This window comes from Rhinoderma darwinii, chromosome 5 (assembly GCF_050947455.1).
Source record: "Rhinoderma darwinii isolate aRhiDar2 chromosome 5, aRhiDar2.hap1, whole genome shotgun sequence".
Taxonomy (NCBI): domain Eukaryota; kingdom Metazoa; phylum Chordata; class Amphibia; order Anura; family Rhinodermatidae; genus Rhinoderma; species Rhinoderma darwinii.
In genome coordinates, this window is record NC_134691.1 from 337667723 (window position 1) to 337692904 (window position 25182).

Here is a 25182-nt window from a genome sequence, read left to right on the forward strand (position 1 = left end):
CTTTCCTGGCTGAAACCATCCCTGAGCCAGGGGTAGACCCCTCTCTCTGTGTTTTGATAGACTCGATCAAGGAAGAGGAAGTGGGATTGGCGATTGATGGGCTTGCCCTCAAAAAATCGCCAGGGCCGGATGGCTTAACATCCGAGTTTTATAAGACTTTTAAAGGAACCCTAGTTCCCCTCTTGACTGAGGTGTTTAATGAGTGCCTTTCCTCGGGTACTTTGCCAATGTCAATGAGGAGGTCGGCCTTGATCGTTTTATCGAAGGGTAAAGACTCGACCCGTATTGAGAATTGGCGTCCCATAGTGCTGCTCAAAACAGACAAAGGTTCTAGCAAAGGTGCTGTTTAATCGGCTGGTGAAATTTGCATCCCGGCTCCTTTCGCCGGTCCAGCATTGCTCTGTTCCAGGCCGCAGCACATTTAGTGCTGTCCTCAGTGTCAGAGAGGCAGTGGAGCAGGGAAATTCTGGTCGGTGGAAGGGGTACATCCTGTCCTTGGACCAGGCCAAGGCTTTTGACCGGGTGGACCACGAGTACCTCTGGTCGGTCCTTCTGAGGTACGGCCTACCGGGGGGGTTTGTCAATTGGCTACAGACCTTATACACTGGGGCTGAGACTTTTGCGCTGGTGAACGGTTGGGTTGGAACCCCCTTTGAGGTTGGGTCTGGTGTCTGCCAGGGTTGTCCCTTGAGCCCTTTGCTATATGCGTTCGCTATTGATCCTTTTCTTAAAAGGATCGATCGTGGGCCATTGGCGGGAGTCGGGGCCGGCCTGGAGGGGCCGGAGGCCACTCAGAGGGTGGTTGCGTATGCAGACGACGTCTCCATTTTTGTCTCCTCGAGAGGGGAGGCAGAGTGGGTGATGTCGGAAGTGGAGCGTTTCTCATTGGCATCTGGGTCCAAGATCAACCGGGATAAGTGTAAAAGTATCTGGCTGGGAGGAGGAGATCCTGGTTTTGATCTCCCGGACACCCTTCCAGAGCCTCAGGGGTCTGCTAAGATCTTAGGAGTCGAATTTGGCCCGGGTGATTACCCCAAGAAGAACTGGGAGGATAGGCTGAATCTAGTTGCCCAGAAGGTCGACCAATGGAAGGGTTGGTCCTTAACCCTGAGGGAAAGGGTTCACTTGGCCAAGGCCTACCTGGTGCCCATGTTGCTTTACCTGGGCAGTGTGTGCATCTTGCCAGAACCTCTCTGGACTCGGGTCTATAGCCTGTTCTTCCAGCTGTTATGGGGGAACAGGCTCAACCTAATCAAGAGGGAGGTTACTTACCTACCAAGGACACTAGGCGGGTTAGGTATGGTTAACCCGGTGGTGTTCCTAGTGAACACCTTTGTTAAGATCAACCTGGCAAACCTCTGGCAAGAGAGGGCTCCTTGGTGGATATCCTCCTGCAGGGGGTGGTTTCGGCCTTTCTTCCAGGAATGGGAGAGAGGAGGGCAAGTGAAAGACCTGCGTACACCTCACGGACATCTCCCGGCTTATGCCACCCTGGCGCTGAAGATTGTTCGCCGGTGGGGTCTGGAGGTGTGGGAGATCAGGACCATGTCGAGAAAATTTCTTGACAGGAGGGTCCTGATGACCCACTTCCAGAAGCCGCTGGCGCTCAAAGACTGCCCAAGTAGTGACCTCGGGGTGGGATTAAAACTTTTAAATTCAGCGAGGATTCCCCAGAAGTTTTGGGATCTGGCTTGGCGTTGCTTCCATGGGAGACTGTATGTGAGGGGCAATCTAAAGTGCAGAAGCTCTGATGATCGGGATTGCCCCCGGGAGGAGTGCGGCGGAGTGCTGGAAAGCATGGAGCATTTCCTGCTTCATTGCCCTTTCAATACAGAGGTATACAAAAGGGTTGGAGCCTCCATTGGTTGGCCAGGCCTAACCAGCCTCTCCTATGCTGGGTGGGCCTATGGAGTGTTCGGAGACCTCGGTGGTAGGGACCATTGCACCTTGTTTCTAGTCAGTATAGTGGTCAGGCACTTTATGTGGAATGCACGATGTCTAGTTTCTACCCAGAAGAAAATCCTCCTAGTGGATGAGGTTGTTAGCAATATCATGGGTGACCTGGTGAAGGTGCATTCTTTGGAGGTTGGCAGATTGGGAGCATCCAAAGCCTCTCGTCTTTGGAGGGGCTTTTCCTTTTGGGTGCCTTAATGTGTCTGCCTTCATGAGGGAGGGGGAGTCGTCACCGGTGCTCAACTGGAGGTGGGGGTCTGCGTTCCGCTGAGGCACCAATAAAAAATATAGCGTTAGGGCTCGGAATAAGGGAAAGGTCAGGGTCAGCATAGGGTCAGCTTTCAATAGGGTCAAGAAAGGGCTAGTAATAGGGTAAGGAGATAGGGCAAGCGATAGGGAGGGTGCAGCGGTGGACGTGGTATCTTGGCCTCTGGGGGGGGGGCTTTCCCTACTCTCTATCTGGTGATGGGCTAGGTAAGCACTGGAAGAATTTTTTTTGTTTAGGATTGAAATGGCAGGAAAAAGGTTTACAAGCGACCGAACTTGGTGCTTTCGGGTACGGTGTATTTTGTATATGGTTTGGTATTTGGACAAGTTGGTGACGTGTATTGTATTATATTGTAGAAATGTTGTTAGAATAGGGATAGACTTAAGGGGGTTAATAGATAGGTTGGGAGGGGGTCGGGGGGGGGGAGGGTTTGCCTGACCCAGCCCCGGACTATGCGGACATGGGAGGACATGGGGCGGGGGGCTGGGCTGGGGTGTTGGGTTTGGTGGTGGGGGCCAGCATCTGGACTATGCGGACGTGAGAGGACATGAGGCGAGATGCTGGCTGGGGTGGTGGAATTTAGGTAAGAAGGGTAAGGTTAGGGAAAGTCAGGATGTGTATAGTGTGATAATAAAAAAATAAAAAATAAAAAAAAAAATTGTAAAAAAAAAATAAAAATAGAAAAAAATAAATAAATTGGGATTAGTATTATTATATTTTGGATTGTTTTTGTTATTATTATTATTATTATTATTATTATTATTATTATTATTATTTTATTTGCTATTATTATGTTGTTTGATTATTATCATCATTATTATGTTGTTTCTTTAGGCCCTTGGTTGACGCGGGTCGGGGGATTTTCTGTTAGTACTTTTGATTACGTTTATATGATGTTTGTATATATTCTAGTTATTGTTTAGTTTCGGACGAAGTGTAGATGTAAGTATATAAGAGTGGGGTGTATGTGGCCGGGTCTGGTATAGTTTTCTCTTCTCATATACAGAGATGTATATAAGAAAATTTGTTTATAAGAATTGGGTTGTGACTTTTTGGTTATATGGAATTAGTTATGTATTTGTTTTTCAGTTTATGTTTTGTAAATTTATATAAAATAAAGAGATACAGGATGTAACTCAGGATCAGTACAGGATAAGTAATGTAATGTATGTACACAGTGACTCCACCAGCAGAATAGTGAGTGCAGCTCTGGAGTATAATACAGGATATAACTCAGGATCAGTACAGGATAAGTAATGTAATGTATGTGCACAGTGACTCCACCAGCAGAATAGTGAGTGCAGCTCTGGAGTATTATACAGAATGTAACTCAGGATCAGTACAGGATAAGTAATGTAATGTATGTACACAGTGACTCCACCAGCAGAATAGTGAGTGCAGCTCTGGTGTATAATGCAGGATATAACTCAGGATCAGTACAGGATAAGTAATGTAATGTATGTACACAGTGACTCCACCAGCAGAATAGTGAGTGCAGCTCTGGTGTATAATGCAGGCTGTAACTCAGGATCAGCACAGGATAAGTAATGTAATGTATGTACACAGTGACTCCACCAGCAGAATAGTGAGTGCAGCTCTGGTGTATAATGCAGGATATAACTCAGGATCAGTACAGGATAAGTAATGTAATGTATGTACACAGTGACTCCACCAGCAGAATAGTGAGTGCAGCTCTGGTGTATAATGCAGGCTGTAACTCAGGATCAGTACAGGATAAGTAATGTAATGTATGTACACAGTGACTCCACCAGCAGAATAGTGAGTGCAGCTCTGGAGTATAATACAGGATATAACTCAGGATCAGTACAGGATAAGTAATGTAATGTATGTACACAGTGACTCCACCAGCAGAATAGTGAGTGCAGCTCTGGAGTATAATACAGGATGTAACTCAGGATCAGTACAGGATAAGTAATGTAATGTATGTACACAGTGACTCCTCCAGCAGAATAGTGAGTGCAGCTCTGCAGTATAATACAGGATGTAACTCAGGATCAGTACAGGATAAGTAATGTAATGTATGTACACAGTGACTCCACCAGCAGAATAGTGAGTGCAGCTCTGGAGTATAATACAGGATATAACTCAGGATCAGTACAGGATAAGTAATGTAATGTATGTACACAGTTAACAATTTGTGTTTACAGAGCCTCAAGTAATGCAACCATACTGTGCTCAAATAACATAACCCTACAAAGCTCAAAGTATACATTTTCAAGATATTTAGTGCTTATAGTGCTCAGATAAATATCACATTCTCTACACTGAGAAAAACATAGCTAATAAAAATGTATTGCGCATAAATTACCCAGATATTGCCATACAGTTCACACAGCGCTATACGTTACCAAAACAATGTGTATACAATGCCGAGATAAACACTGGCTGCTTTACAATGTGATAGACGTGTGTTGTCCATAGTGCATAGATTACCCAGATAGTGCCATATTCTAATAGATGTCTAGATGGGGCAAATACTGTCTAGATAAATACTGCGCGGAGGGAGACATGTCCAGATAAATAACCCAGAAGTTACCCAGATAGCGCCATACAATGAAAATACAATATCATATATTGGCCAAATAAATAGTGAATACAATGCCCATATAGTCCCATGCAGTGCCCTGATAATTATTGCATACATTTACATGTTACATGGATTACATTTAAAAAAAACAAAAAAAACCTCAACAAATTAGAAAACTATATGTGTCCCCAAATTCTTTTTACTATTAAAAAAGTATCAATTTAGAGTGTTGAAAGTTTTCTTGAGATAAAATAATAATACAATGTAATATTTATATGTTATTTCCTGTATTTATTATTTATTATTAATTATTATTATTATATTTTAGATTTAATTTGATTCAATTGAAGTCCATCTAGAAACGCACCCAGAACAAAGCTGCATTTTTGCTTCCAAATTATGTCTGCAACACCAGAACCTGCTCATCCATATTTTGTATATGGGTTCGGGTTCTCTTGAAATCCATGTAAAACTGCTAACTTTACTAGGGGGGGCTAATGGTCACTTTACTGGGGGGGCTGATGATCTTTTTACTGGTGGGGGCTGATGGTAATTTTACTGGTGGAGGCTGATGGTCATTTTACTGGTGCGGGCTGATGGTCACTTTACTAGGGGGGGCTAATGGTCACTTTACTGGGGGGGGCTAATGGTCACTTTACTAGGGGGGGCTAATGGTCACTTTACTGGGGGGGGGCTAATGGTCACTTTACTGGGGGGGGCTAATGGTCACTTTACTGGGGGGGGGGCTAATGGTCACTTTACTGGGGGGGGCGAATGGTCACTTTACTGGGGGGGGACTAATGGTCACTTTACTGGGGGGGGACTAATGGTCACTTTACTGGGGGGCTAATTGTCACTTTGCTGAGGGGCTGATGATCTTTTTACTGGTGGGGGCTGATGGTCCTTTTACTGGTGGGGGCTGATGGTCACTTTACGGGGGGGGGGGGGGGGCTAATGGTCACTTTACTGGGGGGCTAATGGTCACTTTGCTGGGGGGCTGATGATCTTTTTACTGGTGGGGGCTGATGGTCATTTTACTGGTGGGGGCTAATGGTCACTTTACTGGGGGGGGGCTAATGGTCACTTTACTGGGGGGGGGGGCTAATGGTCACTTTACTGGGGGGGGCTAATGGTCACTTTACTGGGGGGGGCTAATGGTCACTTTACTGGGGGGGGGCTAATGGTCACTTTACTGGGGGGGGCTAATGGTCACTTTACTGGGGGGCTAATTGTCACTTTGCTGGGGGCTGATGATCTTTTTACTGGTGGGGGCTGATGGTCCTTTTACTGGTGGGGGCTGATGGTCACTTTACGGGGGGGGGCTAATGGTCACTTTACGGGGGGGCTAATGGTCACTTTGCTGGGGGGCTGATGATCTTTTTACTGGTGGGGGCTGATGGTCATTTTACTGGTGGGGGCTGATGGTCACTTTACGGGGGGGGGGGGGGCTGATGGTCATTTCCTCATTGCTGAAAGTGTTTTGTGTGGGGTGTAAAGATGTAGCAAAATATAAAGTGCTTCTTATTTTTCAGACTACGTTTCCTCGCCAACCCCGGTAATTCTGCCGTACATTTCTCTCACCCTCCACAAACATCTGTCCATGCGACACCTCCGCTGCAAAGGACCCATCTCCAGGGCTCCACCTGTTCATCTACCTGCTGGACGTGAGGCTCACACAGGTGACACCCGGAGGACGTGGTCACCACCTGCAGGATTTTGCTACTTCACTATATATTTTTGACGCGCTGCTTTGTATTTTGAAGCCAAAACTAGGAGTGGATTTAAAAACCTATAAAAATCAGAAGTCGGACCTTTCCTATATAATCGCCCTCCTTTTACAATCTACTCTTGGTTTGTGTTTGACACCTCAGTTCCCTCCTCTTCTTTTCCTGCAGGATCACCTGTGCATTTTAACACCTTTCCCAGGTTTCACAATTTTCGTTTGAGTTTGAAAGTTCTTTTCAAGTGGTAATAAATCAGTTATCTATAAATACTGTGTACTGCTGGTTTTTTTTTGCCTTTTTTTTGGTAAACAATATTTGGTAGGGGTGTCCTAAGGATTTTTTTTTTCCAAGGGGTGCCTCGAGCCTGAGAAGATTGGTAAACTGACACAGAGCTACATGATAAAATTCTGTCTTCCTGCAGCCACCACTAGGGGGAGCTCACTGCATTATGTTTTAGTATTGATTCCAATGTATTAGAGCTATGCAGTAAGCGCCTAAGCTCCCCTTAGTGGTGGCTGCAGGAAGACAGAATTTTATCATGTAACTATATCTCTGCTGAGGATTTGGAGCTTTGTTTCAGAAAACAGCTCTCTGACCACTGTAAAGATATCTTAAGAAATGAATCAGCAAAGAATTTTGAACCTATAATGACACTGACGCACAGTGTATAATAATATGTATGATGAGAATAGAAACGTTGAGCTTTTCTTAACCTGAGCCGACCAATTTATCAACCAAACATGGAAAACGCTAATGAGAAAGTTTCAATGAACGGGGAGGAATTGGGTGGGGGGATCAGTAACTGTAGATTAAAGGATCATAAGAGCGCAGGAAGATGGTTGCCCCAAAGAAACATTTTACCTTCATCTTCTTGGATGTAGAACTTTAGGGCATGTTCACACGTGGCGGATTTCCTCCGCAACTGTCCGCATCAATGCCGCACAGAATCTGCGTTGCAGATTCTGCAGCGGATCTGCCCAAAATGTGCAGTAAATTGATTCGGACTAGCTGCTGCGGACTGCGGGAAAAGTGCTTCCCTTCTCCCTATCAGTGCAGGATAGAGAGAAGGGACAGCACTTTCCCTTGTGAAAGTAAAAGAATTTCATACTTACCGGCCGTTGTCTTGGTGACGCGTCCCTCTTTCGGCATCCAGCCCGACCTCCCTGGATGACGCGGCAGTCCATGTGACCGCTGCAGCCTGTGATTGGCTGCAGCCGTCACTTAGACTGAAACGTCATCCTGGGAAGCCGGACTGGAGACAGAAGCAGGGAGTTCTCGGTAAGTATGAACTTCTATTTTTTTTACGGGTTGCTTAACTCTTTCAGCACCCTGGACAGTGACTATTTACAGACGTCTCCTAGCAACGCTCCCGTCATTACGGGAGCCCCATTGACTTCCTCAGTCTGGCTGTAGACCTAGAAATACATAGGTCCAGCCAGAATGAAGAAATGTCATGGCAAAAAAGCAAGACGCATCCGCAGCACACATAACATGTACATGACATCTGCGGACTTCATTGCGGAAATTAGAATCTCCATTGAAGTCAATGGAGAAATTCCGCCATGAGTCCGCAACCAGTCCGCCACAACTCCGCAACAGACATTGCATGCTGCGGACACCAAATTCCGCACCGCAGCCAATGCTCCGCAGCGGAATTTTACGCATTGTCTAAACGAACACTTCTAAATAGAAGTGGAAGTCAATGGAGAAACGGCTCCGCTGCGGATTAACGCTGCGGAGTGTCCGCAGCGGAATTCAAGTGAAATTCCGCCACGTGTGAACCCAGCCTTAGAATGGCAAACACTGGGAATAATATAGAACCCTAAGGGGATCTAAGTCCGCTCTAGTGGGACCACAGGGGGGATTGGGGTGCAGGGGGTGTGGGAATCTCTAATGCCTGTAATGCAAACGTTAAAATATGTCCATATTCCATCTGTCTATAGGCATGTGATGTTTATATCCAAATATTGCGCCCCTGGTCCGGATTCAGACCACAATCTGCCAGTTGAGTACCGTTGGCACATAGGATGGACTGGCGACGTCTCGCGCTGATGAGATCTATCCCTTTATTTATTTTTAAATTTAAATTAAAGGAGGTGTTAACCTTTACAGCCTTTGTTTTTATTTAATGGGTGTTTAGTGATTTGAACCTATTTTTAATATAGATTAATTCAAAATGTTATTTTGTTTTTGCGCTGCAGCTTCTATGTATCCACTTTACATAGATGCTGCATAACACCGCTGTCAGCCGAATCCGTCAGTCAGCTAGACTGGCGACTTTACTGATAGCACCTCCTGTGCATCTCTAACACACAATGTAACCCCCTAAGAGCCAGTTCACACGTCAATACTGAGGTTTTTCCGCAATGGAATTTATTCCGGAAAAAACGCAGCAAATACAGTAGCAGCAAAGTGGATGAGATAAAACGAATCTAATCCCCACGCTGCGGAAATACTGAGCAGGAAAAACGTTCAGAAATTGACCTGCGGTGCAGAGTTTTATTCCGCAGCATGTCTATTGTATTTGCGTAAACGCTCATTATTTGTTGCGGATTTTCCCCATTGAATTCAATAGGGAGGTAAAACCCGCAACAAATAGCAGATGTGTTTTTTTGTGGCGGGTTCTCAGTGATCCCACCGCAAAAAAACGCAATTCAGAAAAATAAAAAAATCTCATTCCTCCCTCCAGCGCGGGCTCCTGGGATGACTTTTTATCCCATGTGACCGCTGCAGCCAATCACAGGTTGCAGCGGAGGTCACATGGGATGAAACATCATCCCAGGGGGCCGGCCTGGGTGAGTAAGAGGGCCGGCCTCCTGGGATGACGCTTCATTCCATGTGACCGCCGCTGTAGCCAATCACAGGCTGCTGAAGTTTTCCGCAGCGGACATTCCGAGCGAAAAACTGCACCACAGTTTGGTGCACTTTTTCGGCTGGAATTCCCTGCGGCGCACAGGGCGTATATGCGGCGTACTCCTACGCAGCGTATCCGCCCCGTGTGAATTTGGCCAAAGGGCTTATTCACATGACTATTGAATACGTCCGTGTGACGGGGCCATTGAGGAATAGAACATGTCCTGTTTTCTTCCATTTTCACAGATCCTTCCATGGACTCAAGTCTTTAGGGATCCGTGAAAACGGGACCCACACGGGTGAAACTCGGACGTGAAGAACGTCTGTTTTTCAAGGCAGAGTTTCCCCACATTCGTGTGAATAAGCCCTAACACCGTTCCAATCTAACTTAATAAACAAAGCTTTGATTGGCATAAGGGTTATAGTCTGTGTCAGAGACACACAGGAGCTGCTGTCAGCTGAGCCGTCAGCAAGGCCGACTGACGGATTCAACAGCTCCAACGTATGATGGATACATAAAGGCTGCAGCGCAAAAACAAAATAGGAATAATGTTAGATACTTGTACATTGCTAGAGCAGAACTAGCTGATCTACATAGGCTGCAGGAAATGTAAGACACGCTGTATACAATAGCTGCACAAAAATATAAATCATCCAGAGTGACAGAAAGTGCGATAAATCTGCAATGATGGATGGACAGACATTAAGAATCCACAGCAGGAAAGTGACTGCAGAAAAAACAGGACACAAATTCCCTATCCACAAGGAACTGAGCTCAACCTCTTCATCCAAGTCACGGAAGAAAGAAATATATCATCCCGATATCTACATTAATCCCACTCCGCAAAATGTAAAACCTCTCTGTAGATTCATTCTCAATTCTCCCGCAACATCACAGTGGCCTTAGGGATAAGCATTATAGTAGTTATATTCTTGTATATAGGAGCAGTATTATAGTAGTTATATTCTTGTACATAGTGGGCAGTATTATAGTAGTTATATTCTTGTATATAGGGGGCAGTATTATAGTAGTTATATTCTTGTATATAGGGGGCAGTATTATAGTAGTTATATTCTTGTATATAGGGGCAGTATTATAGTAGTTATATTCTTGTACATAGTGGGCAGTATTATAGTAGTTATATTCTTGTATATAGGGGCAGTATTATAGTAGTTATATTCTTGTATATAGGGGCAGTATTATAGTAGTTATATGCTTGTATATAGGAGCAGTATTATAGTAGTTATATTCTTGTACATAGTGGGCAGTATTATAGTAGTTATATTCTTGTATATAGGGGGCAGTATTATAGTAGTTATATTCTTGTATATAGGGGCAGTATTATAGTAGTTATATGCTTGTATATAGGGGGCAGTATTATAGTAGTTATATTCTTGTATATAGGGTAGTATTATAGTAGTTATATTCTTGTATATAGGGAGCAGTATTATAGTTGTTATATTCTTGTATATAGGGGCAGTAATATAGTAGTTATATTCTTGTATATAGGAGCAGTATTAGGGCATGACCACACGTGGCGGATTTCCTCCGCAACTGTCCGCATCAATGCCGCACAGAATCTGCGTTGCAGATTCTGCTGCGGATCTGCACAAAATGTGCAGTACATTGATGCGGACTAGCTGCTGCGGACTGCGGGAAAAGTGCTTCCCTTCTCCCTATCAGTGCAGGATAGAGAGAAGGGACAGCACTTTCCCTAGTGAAAGTAAACGATTTTCATACTTACCGGCCGTTGTCTTGGTGACGCGTCCCTCTTTCGGCATCCAGCCCGACCTCCCTGGATGACGCGCCAGTCCATGTGACCGCTGCAGCCTGTGCTTGGCCTGTGATTGGCTGCAGCCGTCACTTAGACTGAAACGTCATCCTGGGAGGCCGGACTGGAGACAGACGCAGGGAGTTCTCGGTAAGTATGAACTTATATATTTTTTTACAGATACATGTATATTGAGATCGGTAGTCACTGTCCCGGGTGCAGAAACAGTTACTGCCGATCGCTTAACTCTTTCAGCACCCTGGACAGTGACTATTTACAGACGTCTCCTAGCAACGCTCCCGTCATTACGGGAGCCCCATTGACTTCCTCAGTCTGGCTGTAGACCTAGAAATACATAGGTCCAGCCAGAATGAAGAAATGTCATGGTAGTAAAACCAATACGCTCCGCAGCACACATAAGATCTGCGGACTTCATTGCGGAATTTTGACTCTCCATTGAAGTCAATGGAGAAATTCCGCCATGAGTCCGCCACTGCTCCGCAACAGACAGAGCATGCTGCGGACACCAAATTCCGCTCCGCAGCCTATGCTCCGCAGCGGAATTTTACGCCTCGTCTAAACGAACACTGCTAAATTAAAGTGTAAGTCAATGGACAAACGGCTCCGCTGCGGATTAACGCTGCGGAGTGTCGCAGCGGAATTTAAGTGAAATTCCGCCACGTGTGAACCCAGCCTTATAGTAGTTATATGCTTGTATATAGGAGCAGTATTATAGTAGTTATATTCTTGTATATAGGGGCAGTATTATAGTAGTTATATTCTTGTATATAGGGGCAGTATTATAGTAGTTATTCTTGTATATAGGGGGCAGTATTATAGTAGTTATATTCCTGTATATAGGGGGCAGTATTATAATAGTTATATTCTTGTATATAGGGGCAGTATTATAGTAGTTATATTCTTGTATATAGGCGGCAGTATTATAGTAGTTATATTCTTGTATATAGGGGGCAGTATTATAGTAGTTATATTCTTGTATATAGGGAGCAGTATTATAGTAGTTATATTCTTGTATATAGGAGCAGTATTATAGTAGTTATATTCTTGTATATAGGGGGCAGTATTATAGTAGTTATATTCTTGTATAGAGGAGCAGTATTATAGTAGTTATATTCTTGTATATAGGAGCAGTATTATAGTAGTTATATTCTTGTATATAGGAGCAGTATTATAGTAGTTATATAATTGTATATAGGAGCAGTATTATAGTAGTTATATTCTTGTATATAGGGGCAGTATTATAGTAGTTATATTCTTGTATATAGAGGCAGTATTATAGTAGTTATATTCTTGTATATAGGGGGCAGTATTATAGTAGTTATATTCTTGTATATAGGAGCAGTATTATAGTAATTATATTCTTGTATATAGAGGACAGTATTATAGTAGGTATATTCTTGTATATAGGGAGATGTATTATAGTAGTTATATTCTTGTATATAGGGGGCAGTATTATAGTAGTTATATTCTTGTATATAGGGGCAGTATTATAGTAGTTATATGCTTGTATATAGGAGCAGTATTATAGTAGTTATATTCTTGTATATAGGGGGCAGTATTATAGTAGTTATATTCTTGTATATAGGGGCAGTATTATAGTAGTTATATTCTTGTATATAGGGGGCAGTATTATAGTAGTTATATTCTTGTATATAGGAGCAGTATTATAGTAATTATATTCTTGTATATAGAGGACAGTATTATAGTAGGTATATTCTTGTATATAGGGAGCAGTATTATAGTAGTTATATTCTTGTATATAGGGGGCAGTATTATAGTAGTTATATTCTTGTATATAGGGGCAGTATTATAGTAGTTATATGCTTGTATATAGGAGCAGTATTATAGTAGTTGTATTCTTGTATATAGGAGCAGTATTATAGTAGTTATATAATTGTATATAGGAGCAGTATTATAGTAGTTATATTCTTGTATATAGGGGCAGTATTATGGTAGTTATATTCTTGTATATAGAGGCAGTATTATAGTAGTTATATTCTTGTATATAGGGGGCAGTATTATAGTAGTTATATTCTTGTATATAGGAGCAGTATTATAGTAGTTATATTCTTGTATATAGGGGGCAGTATTATAGTAGTTATATTCTTGTATATAGGGGGCAGTATTATAGTAGTTATATTCTTGTATATAGAGGCAGTATTATAGTAGTTATATTCTTGTATATAGGGGCACTATTATAGTAGTTATATTCTTGTATATAGGGGGCAGTATTATAGTAGTTATATTCTTGTATATAGGGGCAGTATTATAGTAGTTATATTCTTGTATATAGGAGCAGTAATATAGTAGTTATATTCTTGTATATAGGAGCAGTATTATAGTAGTTATATTCTTGTATATAGGGAGCAGTATTATAGTAGTTATATTCTTGTATATAGGGAGCAGTATTATAGTAGTTATATTCTTGTATATAGGGGGCAGTATTATAGTAGTTATATTCTTGTATATAGGGGCAGTATTATAGTAGTTATATGCTTGTATATAGGAGCAGTATTATAGTAGTTATATTCTTGTATATAGGAGCAGTATTATAGTAGTTATATAATTGTATATAGGAGCAGTATTATAGTAGTTATATTCTTGTATATAGGGGCAGTATTATAGTAGTTATATTCTTGTATATAGGGGCAGTATTATAGTAGTTATATTCCTGTATATAGGGGGCAGTATTATAGTAGTTATATTCTTGTATATAGGGGTAGTATTATAGTAGTTATATTCTTGTATATAGGAGGCAGTATTATAATAGTTATATTCTTGTACATAGGGGCAGTATTCTAGTAGTTATATTCTTGTATATAGGAGCAGTATTACAGTAGTTATATTCTTGTATATAGGAGCAGTATTACAGTAGTTATATTCTTGTATATAGGGGGCAGTATTATAGTAGTTATATTCTTGTGTATAGGAGCAGTATTATAGTAGTTATATTCTTGTATATAGGAGCAGTATTATAGTAGTTATATTCTTGTATATAGGGGGCAGCATTAGGGCAAAGCCCCACGTGGCGGAATTTCTCTTGAATTCCGCTGCGGACACTCCGCAGCGTTAATCCGCAGCGGAGCCGTTTCTCCATTGCCTTCCACTTCTTTTTAGTAGGCTTCGTTTAGACGTGGCTGAAAATTCCGCTGTGGAGCATAGGCTGCGGTGCGGAATTTGGTGTCCGCAGCATACAATGGATGTTGCGGACCAGTGGCGGACTGGTTGCGGACTCATTGCGGAAGTTCTCCATTGACTTCAATGGAGATTCTAAATTCCGCAATGAAGTCCGCAGCTGTCATGCACATGTTATGTGTGCTGCGGATGCGTCTTGATTTTTTGACATGACATTTCTTCATTCTGGCTGGACCTATGTATTTCTAGGTCTACAGCCAGACAGAGGAAGTCAATGGGGCTCCCGTAATTACGGGAGCGTTGCTAGGCGACGTCAGTAAATAGTCACTGTCCAGGGTGCTGAAAGAGTTAAGCGATCGGCAGTAACTGTTTCTGCACCCTGGACAGTGACTACCGATCCCAATATACAGCAACCTGTAAAAAAAATAGAAGTTCATACTTACCGAGAACTTCCTGCTTCTTCCTCCAGTCCGGCTTCCCAGGATGACGTTTCAGTCTAAGTGACGGCTGCAGCCAATCACAGGCTGCAGCGGTCACATGGACTGCCGCATCATCCAGGGAGGTCGGGCTGGATGCCGAAAGAGGGACGCGTCACCAAGACAACGGCCGGTAAGTATGAAATTATTTTACTTTCACTAGGGAAAGTGCTGTCCCTTCTCTCTATCCTGCACTGATAGAGAGAAGGGAATCACTTTTACCGCAGTCCGCAGCAGCTAGTCCGCATCAATTTACTGCACATTTTGGGCAGATCCGCTACAGAATCTGCAACGCAGATTCTTTGCGGCATTGATGCGGACAGCTGCGGAAGAAAACCGCCACGTGGGGCCATGCCCTTATAGTAGTTATATTCTTGTATATAGGGGCAGTATTATTGTAGTTATATTCTTGTATATAGGAGGCAGTATTATAGTAGTTATATTCTTGTATATAGGGGCAGTATTATAGTAGTTATATTCTTGTATATAGGAGCAGTATTATAGTAGTTATATTCTTGTATATAGGGAGCAGTATTATAGTAGTTATATTCTTGTATATAGGAGCAGTATTATAGTAGTTATATTCTTGTATATAGGAGGCAGTATTATAGTAGATATATTCTTGTATATAGGGGGCAGTATTATAGTAGTTATATTCTTGTATATAGGGGCAGTATTATAGTAGTTATATTCTTGTATATAGGAGCAGTATTACAGTAGTTATATTCTTGTATATAGGGAGCAGTATTATAGTAGTTATATTCCTGTATATAGGGGCAGTATTATAGTAGTTATATTCTTGTATATAGGAGCAGTATTATAGTAGTTATATTCTTGTATATAGGGAGCAGTATTATAGTAGTTATATTCTTGTATATAGGAGCAGTATTATAGTAGTTATATTCTTGTATATAGGAGGCAGTATTATAGTAGTTATATTCTTGTATATAGGGGCAGTATTATAGTAGTTATATTCTTGTATATAGGAGCAGTATTACAGTAGTTATATTCTTGTATATAGCGAGCAGTATTATAGTAGTTATATTCCTGTATATAGGGGCAGTATTAGGGCATGACCACACATGGCGGAATTCCTCCGCAACTGTCCGCATCAATGCCGCACAGAATCTGCGTTGCAGATTCTGCAGCGGATCTGCACAAAATGTGCAGAAAATTGATGCGGACTGGCCGCTGCGGACTGCAGGAAAAGTGCTTCTCTTCTCCCTATTCAGTGCAGGATAGAGAGAAGGGACAGCACTTTCCCTAGTGAAAGTCAAAGAAATTCATACTTACCGCCCGTTGTCTTGGTGACGCGTCCCTCTTTCGGCATCCGGCCCGACCTCCCTGGATGACGCTCCAGTCCATGTGACCGCTGCAGCCTGTGCTTGGCCTGTGATTGGCTGCAGCCGTCACTTACACTGAAACGTCATCCTGGGAGGCCGGACTGTAGACAGACGCAGGGAGTTCTCGGTAAGTATGAACTTATATTTTTTTTTACAGATACATGTATATTGAGATCGGTAGTCACTGTCCCGGGTGCAGAAACAGTTACTGCCGATCGCGTAACTCTTTCAGCACCCTGGACAGTGACTATTTACAGACGTCTCCTAGCAACGCTCCCGTCATTACGGGAGCCCCATTGACTTCCTCAGTCTGGCTGTAGACCTAGAAATACATAGGTCCAGCCAGAATGAAGAAATGTCATGGTAGTAAAAACAATACGCTCCGCAGCACACATAACATCTGCGGACTTCATTGCGGAATTTTGACTCTCCATTGAAGTCAATGGAGAAATTCCGCCATGAGTCCGCAACCAGTCCGCCACTGCTCCGCAACAGACAGAGCATGCTGCGGACACCAAATTCCGCTCCGCAGCCTATGCTCCGCAGCGGAATTGTACGCATCGTGTAAACGAACACTGCTAAATTAAAGTGAAAGTCAATGGAGAAACGGCTCCGCTGCGGATTAACGCTGCGGAGTGTCCGCAGCGGAATTTAAGTGAAATTCCGCTATGTGTGAACCCGCCCTAATAGTAGTTATATTCTTGTATATAGGAGCAGTATTATAGTAGTTATATTCTTGTATATAGGAGCAGTATTATAGTAGTTATATTCTTGTATATAGGGAGCAGGATTATAGTAATTATATTCTTGTATATAGGGGGCAGTATTATAGTAGTTATATTCTTATATATAGGGGCAGTATTATAGTAGTTATATTCTTGTATATAGGGGCAGTATTATAGTAGTTATATTCTTGTATATAGGAGCAGTATTATAGTAGTTATATTCTTGTATATAGGAGGCAGTATTATAGTAGTTATATTCTTGTATATAGGGGCAGTATTATAGTAGTTATATTCTTGTATATAGGAGCAGTATTACAGTAGTTATATTCTTGTATATAGGGAGCAGTATTATAGTAGTTATATTCCTGTATATAGGGGCAGTATTATAGTAGTTATATTCTTGTATATAGGAGCAGTATTATAGTAGTTATATTCTTGTATATAGGAGCAGTATTATAGTAGTTATATTCTTGTATATAGGGAGCAGGATTATAGTAATTATATTTTTGTATATAGGGGGCAGTATTATAGTAGTTATATTCTTATATATAGGGGCAGTATTATAGTAGTTATATTCTTGTATATAGGGGGCAGTATTATAGTAGTTATATTCTTGTATATAGGGGCAGTATTATAGTAGTTATATTCTTGTATATAGGGGCAGTATTATAGTAGTTATATTCTTGTATATAGGAGCAGTATTATAGTAGTTATATTCTTGTATATAGGGGCAGTATTGTAGTAGTTATATTCTTGTATATAGGGGCAGTATTATAGTCGTTATATTCTTGTATATAGGGGCAGTATAAGGGCATGGCCCCACGTGGCGGTTTTCCTCCGCAACTGTCCGCATCAATGCCGCACAGAATCTGCGTTGCAGATTCTGCGGCGGATCTGCCCAAAATGTGCAGTAAATTGATGCAGACTAGCTGCTGCAGACTTTGGGAAAAGTGCTTCCCTTCTCTGTATCAATGCAGGATAGAGAGAAGGGACAGCACTTTCCCTAGTGAAAGTAAAAGAATTTCATACTTACCGGCGTTGTCTTGGTGACGCGTCCCTCTATCGGCATCCAGCCCGACTTCCCTGGATGACGCGGCAGTCCATGTGACCGCTGCAGCCTGTGATTGGCCTGTGATTGGCTGCAGCCGTCACTTAGACTGAAAAGTCATCCTGGGAGGCCGGACTGGAGACAGAATCAGGGAGTTCTCGGTAAGTATGAACTTCAATTTTTTTTACAGGTTGCTGTATATTGGGATCGGTAGTCACTGTCCAGGGTGCAGAAACAGTTACTGCCGATCGCTTAACTCTTTCTGCACCCTGGACAGTGACTATTTACTGACGTCGCCTAGCAACGCTCCCGTAATTACGGGTGCACACACATAGTCACCCGTAATTACGGGAGCCCCATTGACTTCCTCAGTCATGCTGTGGAACTAGAAATACATAGGTCCAGCCAGAATGAAGAAATGTCATGTAAAAAACGCAATACGCATCCGCAGCACACATAACATGTGCATGACATCTGCGGACTTCATTGCGGAATTTAGAGTCTCCATTGAAGTCAATGGAGAACTTCCGCAATGAGTCCGCAACCAGTCCGCCACACGTCCACAACATCCATTGTATGCTGCGGACACCAAATTCCGCACCGCAGCCTATGCTCCGCAGCGGAATTTTCAGCCTCGTCTAAACGAAGCCTACTAAAAAGAAGTGGAAGGCAATGGAGAAACGGGTCCGCTGCGGATTAACGCTGCGGAGTGTCCGCAGCGGAATTTAAGAGCAATTCCGCCACGTGGGGCTTTGCCCTTATAGTAGTTATATTCTTGTATATAGGAGCAGTATTATAGTAGTTATATTCTTGTATATAGGAGCAGTACTATAGTAGTTATATTCTTGTATATAGGAGGCAGTATTATAGTAGTTATATTCTTGTATATAGGGGGCAGTATTATAGTAGTTATGTTGTTGTATATAGGAGCAGTATTATAGTAGTTATATTCTTGTATATAGGAGGCAGTATTATAGTAGTTATATTCTTGTATATAGGGTCAGTATCATAGTAGTTATATTCTTGTATATAGGAGCAGTATTATAGTAGTTATATTCTTGTATATAGGAGGCAGTATTATAGTAGTTATATTCTTGTATATAGGGGGCAGTATTATAGTAGTTACATTCTTGTATATAGGGGCAGTATTATAGTAGTTATATTCTTGTATATAGGAGCAGTATTATAGTAGTTATATTCTTGTATATAAGGGCAGTATTATAGTAGTTATATTCTTGTATATAGGAGCAGTATTATAGTAGTTATATTCTTGTATATAGGGAGCAGTATTATAGTAGTTTTATTCTTGTATATAGGAGGCAGTATTATAGCAGTTATATTCTTGTATATAGGGGCAGTATTATAGTAGTTATATTCTTGTATATAGGAGCAGTATTATAGTAGTTATATTCTTGTATATAGGAGCAGTATTATAGTAGTTATATTCTTGTATATAGGGGGCAGTATTATCGTAGTTATATTCTTGTATATAGGGGGCAGTATTATAGTAGTTATATTCTTGTATATAGGAGCAGTATTATAGTAGTTGTATTCTTGTATATAGGGAGCAGTATTATAGTAGTTATATTCTTGTATATAGGGACAGTATTATAGTAGTTATAGTCTTGTATATAGGAGCAGTATTATAGTAGTTATATTCTTGTATATAGGGGCAGTATTATAGTAGTTATATTCTTGTATATAGGAGCAGTATTATAGTAGTTATATACTTGTATATAGGAGCAGTATTATAGTAGTTATATTCTTGCATATAGGAGGCAGTATTATAATAGTTATATTCTTGTATATAGAGGGCAGTATTATAGTAGTTATACTCTTGTATATAGGGGCAGTATTATAGTAGTTATATTCTTGTATATAGGGAGCAGTATTATAGTAGTTCTATTCTTGTATATAGGGGCAGTATTATAGTAGTTATATTCTTGTACATAGGGGGCAGTATTATAGTAGTTATATTCTTGTATATAGGAGCAGTATTATAGTAGTTATATTCTTGTATATAGGGGGCAGTATTATAGTAGTTATATTCTTGTATATAGGGGGCAGTATTATAGTAGTTATATTCTTGTACATAGGGGCAGTATTATAGTTGTTATATTCTTGTATATAGGGTCAGTATTATAGTAGTTATATTCTTGTATATAGGGGCAGTATTATAGTAGTTCTATTCTTGTATATAGGGGCAGTATTATAGTAGTTATATTCTTGTACATAGGGGGCAGTATTATAGTAGTTATATTCTTGTATATAGGGGCAGTATTATAGTATTTATATTCTTGTACATAGGGGAAGCATTATAGTAGTTATATTCTTGTATATAGGGAGCAGTATTATAGTAGTTATATTCTTGTATATAGGAGGCAGTATTATAGTAGTTATATTCTTGTATATAGGGGCAGTATTATAGTAGTTATATTCTTGTATATAGGGGCAGTATTATAGTAGTTATATTCTTGTATATAGGGGGCAGTATTATAGTAGATATATTCTTGTATATAGGAGGCAGTATTATAGTAGTTATTTTCTTGTATATAGGAGCAGTATTAGAATAGTTATATTCTTGTATATAGAGGGCAGTATTCTAGTAGTTATACTCTTGTATATAGGGGCAGTATTATAGTAGTTATATTCTTGTATATAGGGAGCAGTATTATAGTAGTTCTATTCTTGTATATAGGGGCAGTATTATAGTAGTTATATTCTTGTACATAGGGGGCAGTATTATAGTAGTTATATTCTTGTATATAGGAGCAGTATTGTAGTAGTTATATTCTTGTATATAGGGGGCAGTATTATAGTAGTTATATTCTTGTATATAGGGAGCAGTATTATAGTAGTTATATTCTTGTATATAGGAGCAGTATTATAGTAGTTATATTCTTGTATAAAGGGGCAGTATTATAGTAGTTATATTCTTGTATATAGAGGCAGTATTATAGTAGTTATATTCTTGTATATAGGGGGCAGTATTATAGTAGTTATATTCTTGTATATAGGGGCAGTATTATAGTAGTTATATTCTTGCATATAGGAGGCAGTATTATAATAGTTATATTCTTGTATATAGGGGCAGTATTATAGTAGTTATATTCTTGTATATAGGGGCAGTATTATAGTAGTTATATTCTTGTATATAGGGGCAGTATTATAGTAGTTATATTCTTGTATATAGGAGGCAGTATTATAGTAGTTATATTCTTGTATATAGGGGCAGTATTATAGTATTTATATTCTTGTATATAGGGGCAGTATTATAGTAGTTATATTCTTGTATATAGGGAGCAGTATTATAGTAGTTATATTCTTGTATATAGGAGCAGTATTATAGTAGTTATATTCTTGTATAAAGGGGCAGTATTATAGTAGTTATATTCTTGTATATAGGAGGCAGTATTATAGTAGTTATATTCTTGTATATAGGGGCAGTATTATAGTAGTTCTATTCTTGTATATAGGGGCAGTATTATAAGAGATATATTCTTGTATATAGGAGGCAGTATTATAGTAGTTATATTCTTGTATATAGGGGGCAGTATTATAGTAGTTATATTCTTGTATATAGGAGCAGTATTATAATAGTTATATTCTTGTATATAGAGGGCAGTATTATAGTAGTTATACTCTTGTATATAGGGGCAGTATTATTTTAGTTATATTCTTGTATATAGGGAACAGTATTATAGTAGTTATATTCTTGTATATAGGGGGCAGTATTATAGTAGTTATATTCTTGTATATAGGGGCAGTATTATAGTAGTTATATTCTTGTATATAGGGAGCAGTATTATAGTCGTTATAGTCTTGTATATAGGGGTAGTATTATAGTAGTTATATTCTTGTATATAGGGAGCAGTATTATAGTAGTTATATTATTGTATATAGGAGCAGTATTGTAGTAGTTATATTCTTGTATATAGGAGCAGTATTATAGTAGTTATATTCTTGTATATAGGGAGCAGTATTATATGACGTTTGTTGTTAATTAAGCAAGAAAAAGACATAGGATTGGATTCCAAAATAGGAAAAAGTCCTCACGCTGTAAGGCTGGGTTCACACGTGGCGGAATTTCACTTAAATTCCGCTGCGGACACTCCGCAGCGTTAATCCGCAGCGGAGCCGTTTGTCCATTGACTTACACTTTAATTTAGCAGTGTTCGTTTAGACGAGGCGTAAAATTCCGCTGCGGAGCATAGGCTGCGGAGCGGAATTTGGTGTCCGCAGCATGCTCTGTCTGTTGCGGAGCAGTGGCGGACTCATGGCGGAATTTCTCCATTGACTTCAATGGAGATTCTAATTTCCGCAATGAAGTCCGCAGCTGTCATGCACATGTTATGTGTGCTGCGGATGCGTCTTGCTTTTTTAACTTGACATTTCTTCATTCTGGCTGGACCTATGTATTTCTAGGTCTACAGCCAGACTGAGGAAGTCAATGGGGCTCCCGTAATGACGGGAGCGTTGCTAGGAGACGTCAGTAAATAGTCACTGTCCAGGGTGCTGAAAGAGTTAAGCGATCAGCAGTAACTGTTTCTGCACCCGGGACAGTGACTACCGATCCCAATATACATGTATCTGTAAAAAAAAATGAAGTTCATACTTACCGAGAACTCCCTGCTTCTGTCTCCAGTCCGGCCTCCCAGGATGACGTTTCAGTCTAAGTGACGGCTGCAGCCAATCACAGGCTAATAACAGGCTGCAGCGGTCACATGGACTGCCGCGTCATCCAGGGAGGTCGGGCTGGATGCCGAAGGAGGGACGCGTCACCAAGACAACGGGCGGTAAGTATGAATTTCTTTGACTTTCACTAGGGAAAGTGCTGTCCCTTCTCTCTATCCTGCACTGATAGGGAGAAGGGAAGTACTTTTACCGCAGTCCGCAGCAGCTAGTCCGCATCAATGTACTGCACATTTTGTGCAGATCCGCAGCAGAATCTGCAATGCAGATTCTGTGCGGCATTGATGCGGACAGTTGCGGAGGAAATCCGCCACGTGTGGTCATGCCCTAATAAGGCATTCAGACTATCTGTACCTTCGTATTCTGTATTTATATTAAGGCTTTCCTACAAAATCCAACAAAAAAAGCATTCATGTAGAACCTGTCCTTGTTGGTATCTGAATCTAGGGCCCCAGTGCGGATCACCGAGCCACCATGCCGCCCATAAAGCAGCACATTGAGTAGTATGGTCCCTTAAGGACTCAGTATGCCGCGACATAGGCTTTTCCATGTCCATGAGGCTTATGTCTTTTCTCCATTTAGAATCCACTCGTGGTTCTTGATACACAAAAAGAAAAGTATAAAAAATAAACGAATAAGGTCTTTTTTTTAATCCAAAGTCAAGAGTAGAAAATAAATAAAATGCAGGTAGAAAGGAAAGACTTATAGTTCTTTTTGGTGGGAGATGCATATCTGGTTTTGGCCTTAAAATTTAAAATATAATATATAGAATTGCGCCAAATTGTGCCCTTTTGGTTAGATCCACTCCAGATGTGATATTTGTTTCTGAGGTTTTTAGATCAAATTCAATTTTCCATAGAAGGTAAAATGAAAGAAGAAAGTTTTTTGATTACTGTAAAAACTAAAATAAAAATAAAATGACTTTAATGGAAAAATGATAAATTGTAAAAATGCATTACATTTTTTTGTTTTAGAAGACGGGAGTTTTAAGAATTCCATTACCGTGATAGAATGAGGCAGGCAGATAATTTATAGCTACAGACCTGTATCACAAAATAAAAAATAAAATAAAAAGAAATAAAAAATATACAGTATGTGTGTGTATATATATATATAGTGAAACCTCCTGAGATGGTTAACCTCTGACCCTTTGCGGAGACTTCCCATGAGACCCATTTTCCCCACCATTAGAGTCTATGAACGCTGGCCATCTATAAGCAGACCACCCTCTAATCCAAACAAAGACCACTCATTTTTCAGTATGAACCACTTTGAAAAGACCACAAATTGGACTTAGATGCGGTGTAATTTATCTGCATTCAGGTCCATACCACACCGCGGCAGTGGACCGGAGAGAGCAGGAGGAGGAGACTTGCTTGCCACATCGGAGGAGAGAAGTTACCGGCGTCGCATCGCATTATAAGGGCAGAGAGAGCAGGTGGAGTAGGAGCATTTCTAGCACCACGGAGTGTCATAGTAATGGAGGGAGGAGAAGGGAATAGGAGGAGCGAGGAGGAGGAAGGCTGTCAGAGAAGGGGAGAGTGCAACACGCGTAATGCTGCACTGAACAGCTTGTGGGATTGCTGAGCAAGGGAGCCTGCAGACTGCTACTGGGGTGTCAAGGTTTTCAGTGAGGGGGATATGGAGAATGGAGACTGACCGGGTCTGAGAATGAGGGATCCATTCTGATGTACTGTGCTGTAAAAGAATGACAGCGGAAGGCATGCTGGGGACTAGAAACTAGAGGGGTGCCATGCTGGGGACCAAGAGAGGAACCATGCTGGGGAACAAGATTTAGAGGGGCCATGCTGAGGACTAGGAGTGAGAGGGGGAGCCATGCTGGGTACTAAATGAGGGGGAAGCCATGCTGAGGACTAGGAATGAGAGGGGAGCCATGCTGAAGTCTAGGAGTGAGAAGGCAAGCCATGCTGGGAACGAGGTATAAGAGGGCTAGTTATTTGTTTACTATACATGTTTGATGACTGCATTATACACTTTAACCCCTTAATGATCGCCGATAAGCCTTTTCACTAATGGGCTTTATTCTACAGCGCCGCTATTCCACGGCGCTGCATTAGAAGAAAGTAAACAGAGCAGGGAGCTGTCAAATCTCCCTGCTCTCAGCTGCCAGAGTTTTTCTATCTATCTATCTATCTATCTATCTATCTATCTATCTATCTATCTATCTATCTATCTATCTCATATCTATCTATCTCATATCTATCTATCTCATATCTATCTATCTATCTATCTATCTATCTATCTATCTATCTATCTATCTATCTATCTATCTATCTATCTATCTATCTATCTATCTATCTATCTATCTATCTATCTATCTAATCTGTGTGTAAATATATTTGTATGTATGTGACATCGTAGAGGTCACCTTGTCGTGGCAGGTGGGCTCACACATTTTGATCAAAATGTGCACTAAGAACCTTCCTATTGTAAGAAGATTTAGAAGTAATGCATATTTATCTATATTTAGCGGTTTAGGTGGCGTTAGTGTTCGCAGTGTGCGGTCGCCATTTTCTTGTGTGCTGTATATATATACATATATATATTTCAAAGTCTTCAGACCCTTTCAGTTTTTTCACCTTTTGGTATATTGAGGCCTTGTG